This window comes from Budorcas taxicolor, chromosome 9, assembly GCF_023091745.1.
Source record: "Budorcas taxicolor isolate Tak-1 chromosome 9, Takin1.1, whole genome shotgun sequence".
Lineage (NCBI taxonomy): Eukaryota > Metazoa > Chordata > Mammalia > Artiodactyla > Bovidae > Budorcas > Budorcas taxicolor.
In genome coordinates this window covers 91,111,925-91,124,271 of record NC_068918.1, presented here as the reverse complement: position 1 = coordinate 91,124,271, position 12,347 = coordinate 91,111,925, and positions in this window count along the sequence as shown.

Here is a 12,347-nt window from a genome sequence, read left to right as displayed (position 1 = left end):
GAACCTGTTATTATAAACAGGAGCCTTAGCCTACATCTCAGAGTAACAGGTTGCACAGCACGACCTTAATCATGAAATATGTCAGGACTAGTTTGCAAGGAAATTTTTAAGTGCCAGATGATCATAAAATTGAGACACTTTCACTAATCCCTCCTTCCTGATTAGAAAGTGTCCTTTAAAATGTGGAGAAACACTTCACATATTTTATGACTCGTTTCAGCTGCACGGTTACTGTCCATGTTTTAGGATTTCATTTGGCTTCTAAAGTACTGCCAATGAGGAAGTAAGGATCTGGAGTACGTCTTTTTAAGGTATAGCTGAGGATTTTCTTAACTTAAGGGGAAATTATGGGAGGCCAAGCTTGTACTCAGTTTCGTGCGTACACACACACACACACACACACCACAGCTTTGCTTGTACTCAGTTTTGTGCGTACACAGACACACACACCACAGCTTTGTACTCAGCTTTGTGCATACTCACACACACACACATACATATACACAGACACACACACACACACACACACACACACACACACACACACACCGTAAAGCTTTGACTGCCCTGCACACACTGTGCTGGGATATTTTGTTTCCTTTGCATGCATCATTTACAAGTTGCCGCCATGATTCTGCAACATCTGCACATCATTCCAACTCACACAAAGTGAATTTGAAGGGAAGAGATATGTTCTGTGATGTCTACGCATGTTTGCTTGTGTCCATTGATTGCTTTTAGTAAGCAAGCCAAGCAGGAAGAAAGATGAACACATTGGGTAAGTGACAGAAAGTGCACGTGTGTGCAGATGGGGGAAGTTCCACCTTGCTCAGGTTACAGCAACAGCCTGACAGACATGCTTTGTACTCCAAACTTCTTTCCACAGTAAATACCTGTGCCTAAGAGTATACCTGGGACATCCCAGGGAGTTCTGGGGTGAAGAAACTGCCTGCTTATGCAGGAAATGCAGGTTCGATCCCTGGTTGAGGAAGACCCAGCATGGTTGCCTGGGAAATTCCACAGACAGAGGAGCCTGGTGGGCTAGAGAGAGTCCATAGGGTCTCAAAAGTGTCAGACACTACTGAACAGCAAAAAACAAGAGCATACCCATGAAACAATAAGGTGTAAAGAACTTTCATGACTAAATATTAAAGGGAAAAATGGAGAGATATTAAAATTATCAAAGAATTGAACAATCACTTCATGAATTAAAAGAAACAAATGGCAAAGTAGAACCTGAAGTATACATCCATAGCGGTTCAGTTCAGCTCAGTTGCTCAGTCATGTCCAACTCTTTGCAGCTCCATGAACTGCAGCGTGCCAGGCCTCCCTGTCCATCACCAACTCCTGGAGTCCACCCAAACCCATGTCCATTGAGTCGGTGATGCCATCCAACCATATCATCTTCTGTCATCCCCTTCTCCTTCTACCCTCAATCTTTCCCAGCATCAGGGTCTTTTCCAATGAGTCAGCTCTTCGCATCAGGTGGCCAAAGTATTGGAGTTTCAGCTTCAACATCAGTTCTACCAATGAACACCCAAGACTGATCTCCTTTAGGATGGACTGGTTGGATCTCCTGCAGTCCAAGGGACTCTCAAGAGTCTTCTTCAACACCACAGTTCAAAAGCATCAATTCTTTGATGCTGAGCTTTCTTTATAGCCCAACTCTCACATCCATACATGACCACTGGAAACACCATTGTTTTGACTAGATGGACCTTTATTGGCAAAGTAATGTCTTTGCTTTTTAATATTCTGTCTAGGTTGGTCATAGTTTTTCTTCCAAGGAGTAACTGTCTTTTAATTTCATGGCTGCAGTCACCATCTGCAATGATTTTGGAGACCAAAAAAATAAAGTCTCTCACAGTTTCCATTGTTTCCCCATCTATTTGTCATTAAGTGATGGGACCGGATGCCATGCTCTTAGTTTTCTGAACGCTAAGTTTTAAGCCAACTTTTTTTCTCTCTTTCTTCACAGTCATCAAGATGCTATGTAGTTCATCTTCACTCTCTGCCATTTGAGTGGTATCATCTGTCTGAGGTTGTTGATATTTTTCCCAGCAATCTTGATTCCAGGTTGTGATTCATCCAGCTTAGTATTTGGCATGATGTACTCTGCATATGAGTTAAGTAAGCAGGGTGACAATATACAGCTTTGTTGTACTCCTTTCTCAGTTTTGAACCAGTACATTGTTCTATGTAATGTTCTAACCTGCATACAGGTGTCTCAGGAGACAGGTAAGGTGGTCTGGTATTATAATCTCTTTAAGAATTTTCCATGGTTTGTTGTGATCCACACAGTCAAAGGTTTTAACACAGTAAATGAAGCAGAAGTAGACATTTTTCTGGAATTCCCTTGCTATGATACAAGGAATGTTGGCAATTTGATCTCTGGTTCTTCTGCCTTTTCCAAATCCAACATGTACATGTGGATGTTCTTCCTTCTTGTACTGTTGAAGCCTAGTTTGAAGGATTTTGAGTATAACCTTATGAGCATGCAAAATAAAGAACAGCTGTGCAGTAGTTTGAACATTCTTTGGCATTGCCCTTCTTTGGGATTGGAGTTAAAACTGACTGTTTAATAAGGAATATGTTTCGTTTTATCTATTAGTGGAGCAAAGCTTTTACACATTAAATTTTCCTTGTTTAGTTAACTGCAAAATGATACCTTTGCATGAATGGCTTAGCATAATTTATGCCATAATTTTAATTTTATCTAATTTTTTAAAATACCAATAAAGATATAGTTAAATTGCCTGCACAATGTTGGAAAGATATTTTCTTCCTAGAAGGATAGTTATGAATGCATCATATCCTAAATATTTTATTTCACAAAATTACAATGCTTCATGAATAAGATATTTTAATTTTTTTTAATTGGAGTATAATTGATCCAAAATACTCTTTTGGCTTCTGCTATACAACAACGTGAATAAGCCATAGGTATACATAGGTCCCCTCCCACTTGAACCTCCCGCCAACCACCGTCTCATCCCACCCATCTAGGCCATCGCAGAGCACTGAGTTGAGCTCCCCGTGTCCTAGAGCAGCTCCCCGCTGGCTCTCCATTTCATGCGTGGTGGTGTATATATGTCAGTGCCTCTCTCTCAACGTGTCCCACCCTCCCCTCCTTCCACTGTGTCCAAAATTTGTTCTCCATGTTTGTGCCTCTATTTATGCCCTACAAATAAATAAGGAGCATTTGAAAGCATCTCATATATTTGCATATATAAGAATATACCTACAAATATAACAATTAATGAATATATGAGATGTTTTTAAATACTCCTCATTTTATTCTTTTGTCAGTGGTAAGGATGGAAGGAGGAATCCATATAAATGAAAACACCACCAAAATAGTTCCCTAATAACTTGATGGCATTTACACTTAACACACAGTAGAATTTACCTTAGTTGTTTCTGTTTTTTCCTTAATCTTATCTCAGAATTTATCTTTTTCCAGTATCCAGTTTTTTTCTCAGATTGTCTTCCCAAGTATAATGTACAAACTTAGGTTTTAAAACCCAAACCATATATGGAGGGGGTGAGTGTCCACACTAATGACCTTGACCAGCTGGAGAGACATGGCAGACTTTGTCATTTAGGCACAGCTTTTTTAGTTTTTTTGTTTTTTTTTTCATTTTTTTAGATTCATTTATTTTTTAATTGAAGGATAATTGCTTTACAGACTTTTGTTGTTCCCTGTCAAACATCGACATTAATAGTTTTTTTAAACACAAAAATCTATTAAAACCAATCAATGCTTTACATTGTTAAATGAAAAAAAAAATTATCATTCTCAAATAGTGTCTTTGTAACTGCTCTGCGCTCAACTGATTAAAATACTGAAATGCTCTAATGGACATTTCATAGAATATCTATCTCACTGGAGAAAATTGTATTGGCACTTAATTGTGTTCAACTGTAAATGAGCATCTATATAGCCTATTGCAGGAGAGGAAGTATCGCACACTAACTTAGCTTTCTGTCTACAGTGTAATGGCTAACCGAATATGGGATTTGTGTTTTTACTTATTTTATTTATGTGTGTCACTTACAACTGCAGAAAAATTTTAAAAATCCATCTTAAATGGTCTTTGGCTCTCAGATGGCATCTTAGCTGGTTACTACAAACGCCTAGACAAGGCTGATCTGATATCTGATATCTGATATCACAGCTGTCTAAAGAGGATCAGAATGATCACTGGCAAAACTGTGGTTGACACTGTTTCCTCTGATATCTTTCTAATGGTCACCATTTACTGGGGGGATGGAGGAAGGGTAACCACTTCTAGAATATGGAACATAAAGTCTACCTGCTGGAATAATACATGCTCCCTCATCTCATCAGGTTTTTCTGAGTGAAAATCTCAGAGTTGCACTCTTTACATAATTCAGAAAAAAACACACAAATTTTTCTCCCACTATACCCCTCCTTTCAAGTGAAAAACAAGAAGACATCAAACTCACAGCACACTCATACCCACATAGACAGCTCCCACACACATACCCACTCTCACATACACACAGGAGAGTCCACCAACCAGGACCTGGGAGAAGCACGTGGCCTTAGAGTTCAGCTGTAGAGGGAGGTCTCCTCATCTCCTTTCCATACCAACTTGTTCCTTGATAAATGTACTTCATTAATGCTCAATTCCTTGGACTCAGCACTGGAATTAAAAAAAAGAAAAACAAACAAACAAAAAAACCCCTTATCATGAATCATGTGAAAGTGTTAGTTCCTCAGTCATGTCTGACCCTGTGTGACCCCATGGACTATAGTCCACCAGGCTCCTCTGTCCATGGGACCTCCCAGGCAAAAATACTAGAGTGGGTTGCCATTTCCTTCTCCAGGGGATCTTCCCTGCCAGGGGATTGAACCTACTATTGGGTGGGAAATAATCCTAAAGCTACACTTGTTAAGCTTGGATTTCATCCATCATGAGTATCTTGTCTACATTTAACACCAGGAGTACTGGGAACAAGGTATTTTCTCATGAGGTAGCTATGTCTATAGGAAGTTCTTAAATTCACTCAAAGCACATCTCCCTATATGTAAATTGTAACCTGTAGATAACAGTCCTGCCTCTTAGGACAATGCAAAAAGCTAATTCCCTTGTATGGGGGGACAGCTTTTCATATTCCCCCAACATGACCTTTTCTGCAAACAAAATGTATCTCAACAGCTTATAGGAAAAAATGTGTTGCTTCATCATGCTGGTGTTGGTATTTAAAATATGTTCCAATTTTCCTATCTTCATCTTCAAATGTGTTCTCTAACAACAATCACTGGAGATGCCAGAATTTCTAGAAAAATATTTGCATTTTGTTTTAAATCTCAATAATCTGATAATTGGTAGTTTATCTCCTAGGCTACATTACTATATTGAAATATCAGAAAGAACTGAGATAAAGATGTTATTCTACAGAATAAGATATTGCATTCCTTTGGTGCATGTAACATTGCTATGATTCATTCACACCTTTATAAGTTTATTTGCTTGTCAATTTATTCATTCATTAGAAATGTACAAGGCTATATGCTAGTTTTATATGATATATAAAAAAGAATCAGTCATTGATCCTGGTACCAAGAGATCATAGTCATTAAGAAACATAAGGTGCATTATGGAAATAAGAAATGTGGTATAGATTGTAATTTGTGTAACCTTACTCCCTTAATGTTGACTATAATTCATATATTGGAAGATTGCTTTCAGGTGGGAGTCGATTTTATTCTTTTACTTTTAGAATATTATCCAATGTAATATTTAAACCATTATATATAACCCTTTGTCTATATTTTTAAGCTCCTTTTGATTTGGTAGTAAATTATTAAAGATAGAAATTTTGTTGTAAAGCTGAAAACATTTTAAAGTGTATTGTATATTGTGTATTGGCATTTTTATAATCATAATCTCCAAATATATAAAAATCTAAATATAGAAAACTTATAAAATGACATTAATTTATACATTGTATAATATTTTTACTTCATCATGAATGAAATGTTATCAATACTGATGCTTGTACTGGTCCCAACAGACCCTTGAAATTTATGTTCTGCAATCCAAGCAAAAAAGGCAAACTGTATCGAGAAAATATCTGTGTATCCAGGCACTGAAAAGAGTTGTTTGCTGTGGTTGTTTAGTCTCTAAGTCATGTCCGACTCTTTGCAACCTCATGGACTGTAGCCCACCAGGCTCCTCTGTCCATGGGATTTCCCAGGCAGTGGGTTGCCATTTTCCACTCCAGAGTATCTTCCCAACTCAAAGACTGAACCTACTTCTCCTGCACTGGCAGGTGGATTCTTTACTGTGAGCCACCAGGGAAACCCAATAGAAATGAGTAGATTTACATTTCTTGTTCTCATAAAGCTTACAAAGTAGATAGTGTTAGTCCTAATATTACAGAAAAGGTAGTCAAATTTTAGATGTTTGAATCATGGATGCTGACTATAACTAGTAAATTTCAGATCTAACTTCAGATAGACATGGGTTAAATAGTTTAGAGATCAAGTCATTAAGACATGTAAGGTGCATCATGGAAATAAGAAATGTGGTATAGGTTGTACTTTGTATAACCTTATTCCCTTAAGTTTGACTATAAAGATAATTCAGATATTGAAAGATTGTTTTTAGGTGGGAGTCAATGTTATTCTTTTATGTTAAGACTACTTTTCAGGTAAGATTTTCATTCTTACTAAAATCGCTCATCTTGCCAGAAGTACTAGGGGACTGTAGGATATGTGAGCAGAGAAGGGACTGTTTTCACGTGCTGCTTGTCATGGTGATTATGGTAGTCAGCACCTGTATTTACAGCTAAGACCCTTAGAGAAGGCACATGGAACGGACATTCCTCATTCACTGAAGTTTATGGTGAAAGCATAATCATTAGGCCTTTTATTTTTTAAAAAGATTTTTATTGGAGTATAGTTTTCTTAAAGACATAAATCTGAAATTCACAAACTTATCAAAGTAAATTGGGGGGGCTTGATTCAGATTGATGCTAAAGCAGCTGTGATGAAAAACATTTAACTGTAAAACATTTTACTGTAACACATTTAACACTCAGATTTTTAAGTTTGAAAGTTGTCGAAATGTAGCTTCAGGCTCTGCTTTCTTTAATGTATTAGGATAATGAAGTTAGTGTCTATGTTTCTGGAAAATGGATGATGACATTCACTATTGATCTCTGGACAGGTTGAGAACAATATTATAATAATCCATACCAGTCAGCTTGACCTTTTACTGATTTGGCCTTTACGTTGAGCGGGAGGGAAAGGAAGAATAAAACAAAGGTGTCTCCATGAGTGAAGTATAACACAGGGCTTGTCACATCCCTGGACTTTATTATTATTTATCATTAAAGCACAGTGATCCATCAAGCCTTTAATCTCATTAGACACCTGTAAATCAGGAAGACAGACCATGGTGAAGCTTCACAGCATCTGCTTAGCAATAAACTTTAAACATTTTCCAAGGTCTTTATAAGAAAATGGGCCTTAAAAGCAATAAAGAGGCTGCAAATACTTGTTATAGCTCAAATATCACCTCTGTAAAGGTTTCTGGGATCTTCACAGGTATAATCGATTGCTCCGTTCTACATATTGTGTCTCTATTATAGGTCACAGATTAAATTCAGAGAGTAGTAACCTTGTGAAGGCATTAAAGTGACAACTAATGATGCAAAGCTCATTAGAGGGACAGGGACCTTTTTTTAGAACATCTGTCTCCGCCAGTAGAATATAGCTACTGGACGTTAAACCTGGTCCACCCAACTATGTCTATAAACTGCACTTCACGTCACAGAATATTAATGAATGTAATGGTCCAGGTGAGATCAGGGGAAGAACAGAGAGATGTACAATTGTGAGCAGCATTTCAGGCTCTGAAATGGGTAAAGAGGCTATGGAGGGAAGGAGGCAAGAGTCTACAGATGCACAGGTGGGGCAGCAGAGGAAAGAGTGAACTGACAGTTAGAGAAGGAGTGTTCATTTTGCATGAAGGCAGCGGTAGATCTTCAATGCAGGCTCAGGGTTACTCAATTTTAAAATTTTAAACTAGGTCTCTTTCCAAACTCATGAAGACTGCGGTTGCTCTTGTGGCCGATCTCTAAACTGCACATCTTCACGATGTTCGTGACTACTGCTGGTTTCGAGCCTCACAGATGACGTCATAAGCATGCACAGAGCAGATTTGAAATAAGCATTAAGCAGCACTGCACAGCTTTGAGAAGGTTAGAAGCTCGTGCCAGTAGGCGAGTTTCAAATCCTGGCTCCATCACTGTGTGCCTGGGGACTGTCACACTGCATCTTTAAGCCTCTCTGGTAAACGAGGATCATAATAGTGTCCACTGGGAAAGTAAATAGAAGAGCAAAGGTTTCTAGGAGAAAAATTTCAAGACTGCGCGTTGGTCAAGAACTAGAGGTAACACCAAAAGCAGGATCCATAAAACAAAAACAGAAGGCAAATTGGATTTCAGGAAGATTTAAAACCTTTGCACTTCAAAAGACCCTATCGAGAAAATGAAAAGACAAGTCACACACAGGAAGAAAACATTTACAAGGCATTTCTCTAATAAATAACTTGTATCCAGACTATATAATACACTTAACAATGAAAAGAAAGACAACAGTTCAGTTAAAATGGGGAAAAGGTTTGAATGGATATTTCACTAGAGAAGATACAGTAATGGCTATTAATGCATGAAAATGTGTTCAAACATGTTTGCAGGGAAATGCAAATTAAATGAGATACCACTTCGTGTCTATCCACGAAAAGGACCATAATTTAAAGACCAAAAAAAATGCCTCCTGCTCCTGAGGAGGAGGAAAAATGAAAACTTCAACATACCAGGGAGAAATAAAGAATGTTACAGCTGCTTTTGAAGCAGTGTGGCAGTTTTTAAAAAAGTTAAACACAAATCAGTGTATGGTGTGTTCATAAAATGGCATGCTATTTCGCCACACACACACAAAAAATGGAACAATTGATAAATGCTACAATGCAGATTAACCTCACAACTATTATGATAAATGAAAGTGATATAAACCAAAAATAAAATAAATATATGGGAATGGATTATATGAATCACTTTATATGAAGTATACAGAAAATACAAATTTCTAGAGACCAACAACTGATCAATGATTGCCTTGGGCTTAGATTGATAGCAGTTAATTGAAAATAGACTCAAGGGCGTTTTGAAATATTCTAAAACTATTGTGGTAATGTTTGCACACTTTATAATTTTACTAAAATCATTGAATTCGACATAGAAAATAGGTGAATAATTTTTATGTAATTTTTCTCTCAATAAAGCTCTAAAACATACAATAATTTAAAAAGAGTAAGCAATACTAAAAAAGTGCTACTTATTCTTAAAGGTTTATTAAAGCTCCTAAAAATAGGTATATATACATAGTATAATGTATAACAGTAACAACAAAATACTACTGACTTTATGGAGATTTTACATTAACTAAAAGGCTGCATGTAAATGAAGCTCCATTGCACTTTACAGGGAAGGCATTTGATAAATATTTTATTGTGAGTAGTTATTACTTTTAAACTATTCAATAATCATTTATATACATATATGTACAAACATGTTAACATCAATTTATGTATTTAAATATTAATATTTTCCATTTTAATTATTTCTCTCAGCTCAAAACTAGATTTCTTTTGCCACTCAAATGGGGTTCACAAAGTTGCACATTTACTCACTTAAATTATCACAGAGTTGTTTTATTTTTATATAAATTATTTTATAATAAACTTCATTCTTCCTAAATATTCTTTCCATTTTTTTTTTTTTTTTTTTTACAAAATCTGTGATAGAAACAAAACAGATTCCAAAATGCTGAGGAATGGTTTGAATGATTGAAGAGGAATAAATGAGATGATATGGGCAGGGTGGTGGGAGGGGGGTTCAGGACTGGGAACTCATGTACACCCATGGCAGATTCATGTCAATGTATGGCAAAACCAATAAAGTATCGTAAAGTTAAAAAAAAATAAAAATAATAAAATTGGAATATTGTTAGAAACTTACGCCTCCTATTTGCCGCTTGCAAATGCCAGCTGATAGTTCTCCCCAGAAGTAACTGCAATTCTGATTCTGGTGTTAGTTATCCCCTCACTGTCTCTACAGTTTTCATAGCTAAGTGTGTGTGTATGTGTGAGTGTGTGAGAGAGATTAAAAGCCATGTTGTTTAGTTTTGCTTTTGAGCTACATAGGAATGCAACTGCACTCATGGGTTATTGCCTTTTCACTCAGCATTTCGTGTTTGAGATTAGGTTATTTTACAGGTAGTCAATCTAATTCTTCAAGCTACTTTTATTTTCATTGATGATACAATTCGATCGAATGGATTCTTTGCAGTCTTGTATTCATCAGATAGGCCATGTAGGATGTCCCACATTTAGCTCTTATAGATAGTGCGGCTATGAACGTTATTCTGTTCCCTCTTGGTATCTAAGTTAGATCATGTCTCTCTAGTTTGCTGCTAAGTAGTAGCAGAAGCATAAGTTCATACTTACATGTTATGCCAAATATTTCCTGCTTTGCTTGTACCATTGACACTCCAATTAGCAATGTCTGTGAGCTCTAGGGTTCCACAGTTTCACAAACATTTGATATATTTAACAGCTTAAACGTTTTGCCAATCTGGATGTTGTGGAATAGAAATCCGTTATGTTGTTGATTTGTACTCTTCTGAGTACTACTGGATTTGAACATACTTTCCAATGTTGATTAATCATTGCAACTCCTCTTCTGTTGAAGATTTATTTCCAGGCAAACGGCTTCCCTAGTGGCTCAGACAGTAAAGAATCTGCCTGCAGTGCTGGAGACCTGGGTTCGATCCCTGAATTGGGAAGATCCCCTAGAGAAGGGCATGGCAACCCACTCCAATATTCTTGCCTGTAGAATTCCATGGACAGAAGAGCCTGATGGGTTACAGTCCATGGGATTGCAAAGAATCAGACATATCTGAGTGACTAAGCACAGTCAATATTAATAGAAGGGCTACTAAAATATTTTACTTAAATATTTTCCTGTATTTTGATACATAGAAATACATTCTTTTGAATCTTGGTATTACATTCAGGGATTGTGCTAATTTCCCTTATTAATTTTACTAATTTATTTGTAGATTCTTCAGGGTTTTTTATAGAGACAAAAGGTAAGTAATGTCACTTTCCTTTCTACTTTTATAGTTTCCCATTCCCTTTACTTAATGAACTAACTAGAAATATGGAAAGTGAAAGTGAAGTCGCTCAGTCATGTCCGATTCTTTGCGAACCCATGGACTGTAGCCTACCAGGCTCCTCTGTCCATGGGATTTTCCAGGCAAAAGTACTGGAGTGGGGTGCCATTTCCTTCTCCAGAGCATCTTCCCGACCCAGGGATCTAACGGAGGTCTCCCACATTGTAACCAAGAGGCTTTACCGTCTGAGTCACCAGGGAGACAGAAGTAGTGGTGGAAGTACTTAGTGTTGTTCTCAGTTTTAAGAAAATGTTCTCTTATAAGTTTTTATTGGATATTATTTGAGATGCTTCTATCAGTTCAGTTCAGTTCAGGCACTCAATCATGTCCGACTCTTTGCGACCACTGAATTGCAGCATGCCAGGCCTCCCTGTCCATCACCAACTCCTGGAGTTCACTCAAACTCATGTCCATCGAGTGGGTGATGTCATCCAGCCATCTCATCCTATGTCTTCCCCTTCTCCTCCTGCCCCCAATCCCTCCCAGCATCAGTATTTTCCAATGAGTCAACTCTTCGCATCAGGTGGCCAAAGTACTGAAGTTTCAGCTTTAGCATCATTCCTTCCAAAGAACACCCAGGACTGATCTCCTTTAGAATGCACTGGTTGGATCTCCTTGCAGTCCAAGGGACTCTCAAGAGTCTTCTCCAACACCACAGTTCAAAAGCATCAATTCTTCAGCACTCAGCTTTCTTCACAGTCCAACTCTCACATCCATATGTGACCACTGGAAAAACATAGCCTTGACTAGATGAACCTTTGTTGGCAAAGTACTGTCTTTGTTTTTGAATATGCTATCTAGGTTGGTCATAACTTTCCTTCCAAGGAGTAAGCATCTTTTAATTTCATGTCTGCAATCACCATCTGCAGTGATTTTGGAGCTCCCCAAAATAAAGTCAGCCACTGTTTTCACTGCTTCCCCATCTATTTGTCATGAAATGATGGGACCAGATGCCATGATCTTAGTTTTCTGAATGTTGAGCTTTAAGCCAACTTTTTCACTCTCCTCTCACTTTCATCAAGAGGCTTTTTAGTTCCTTGTGGCTCAGAGGTTAAAGCATCTGCCTGCAATG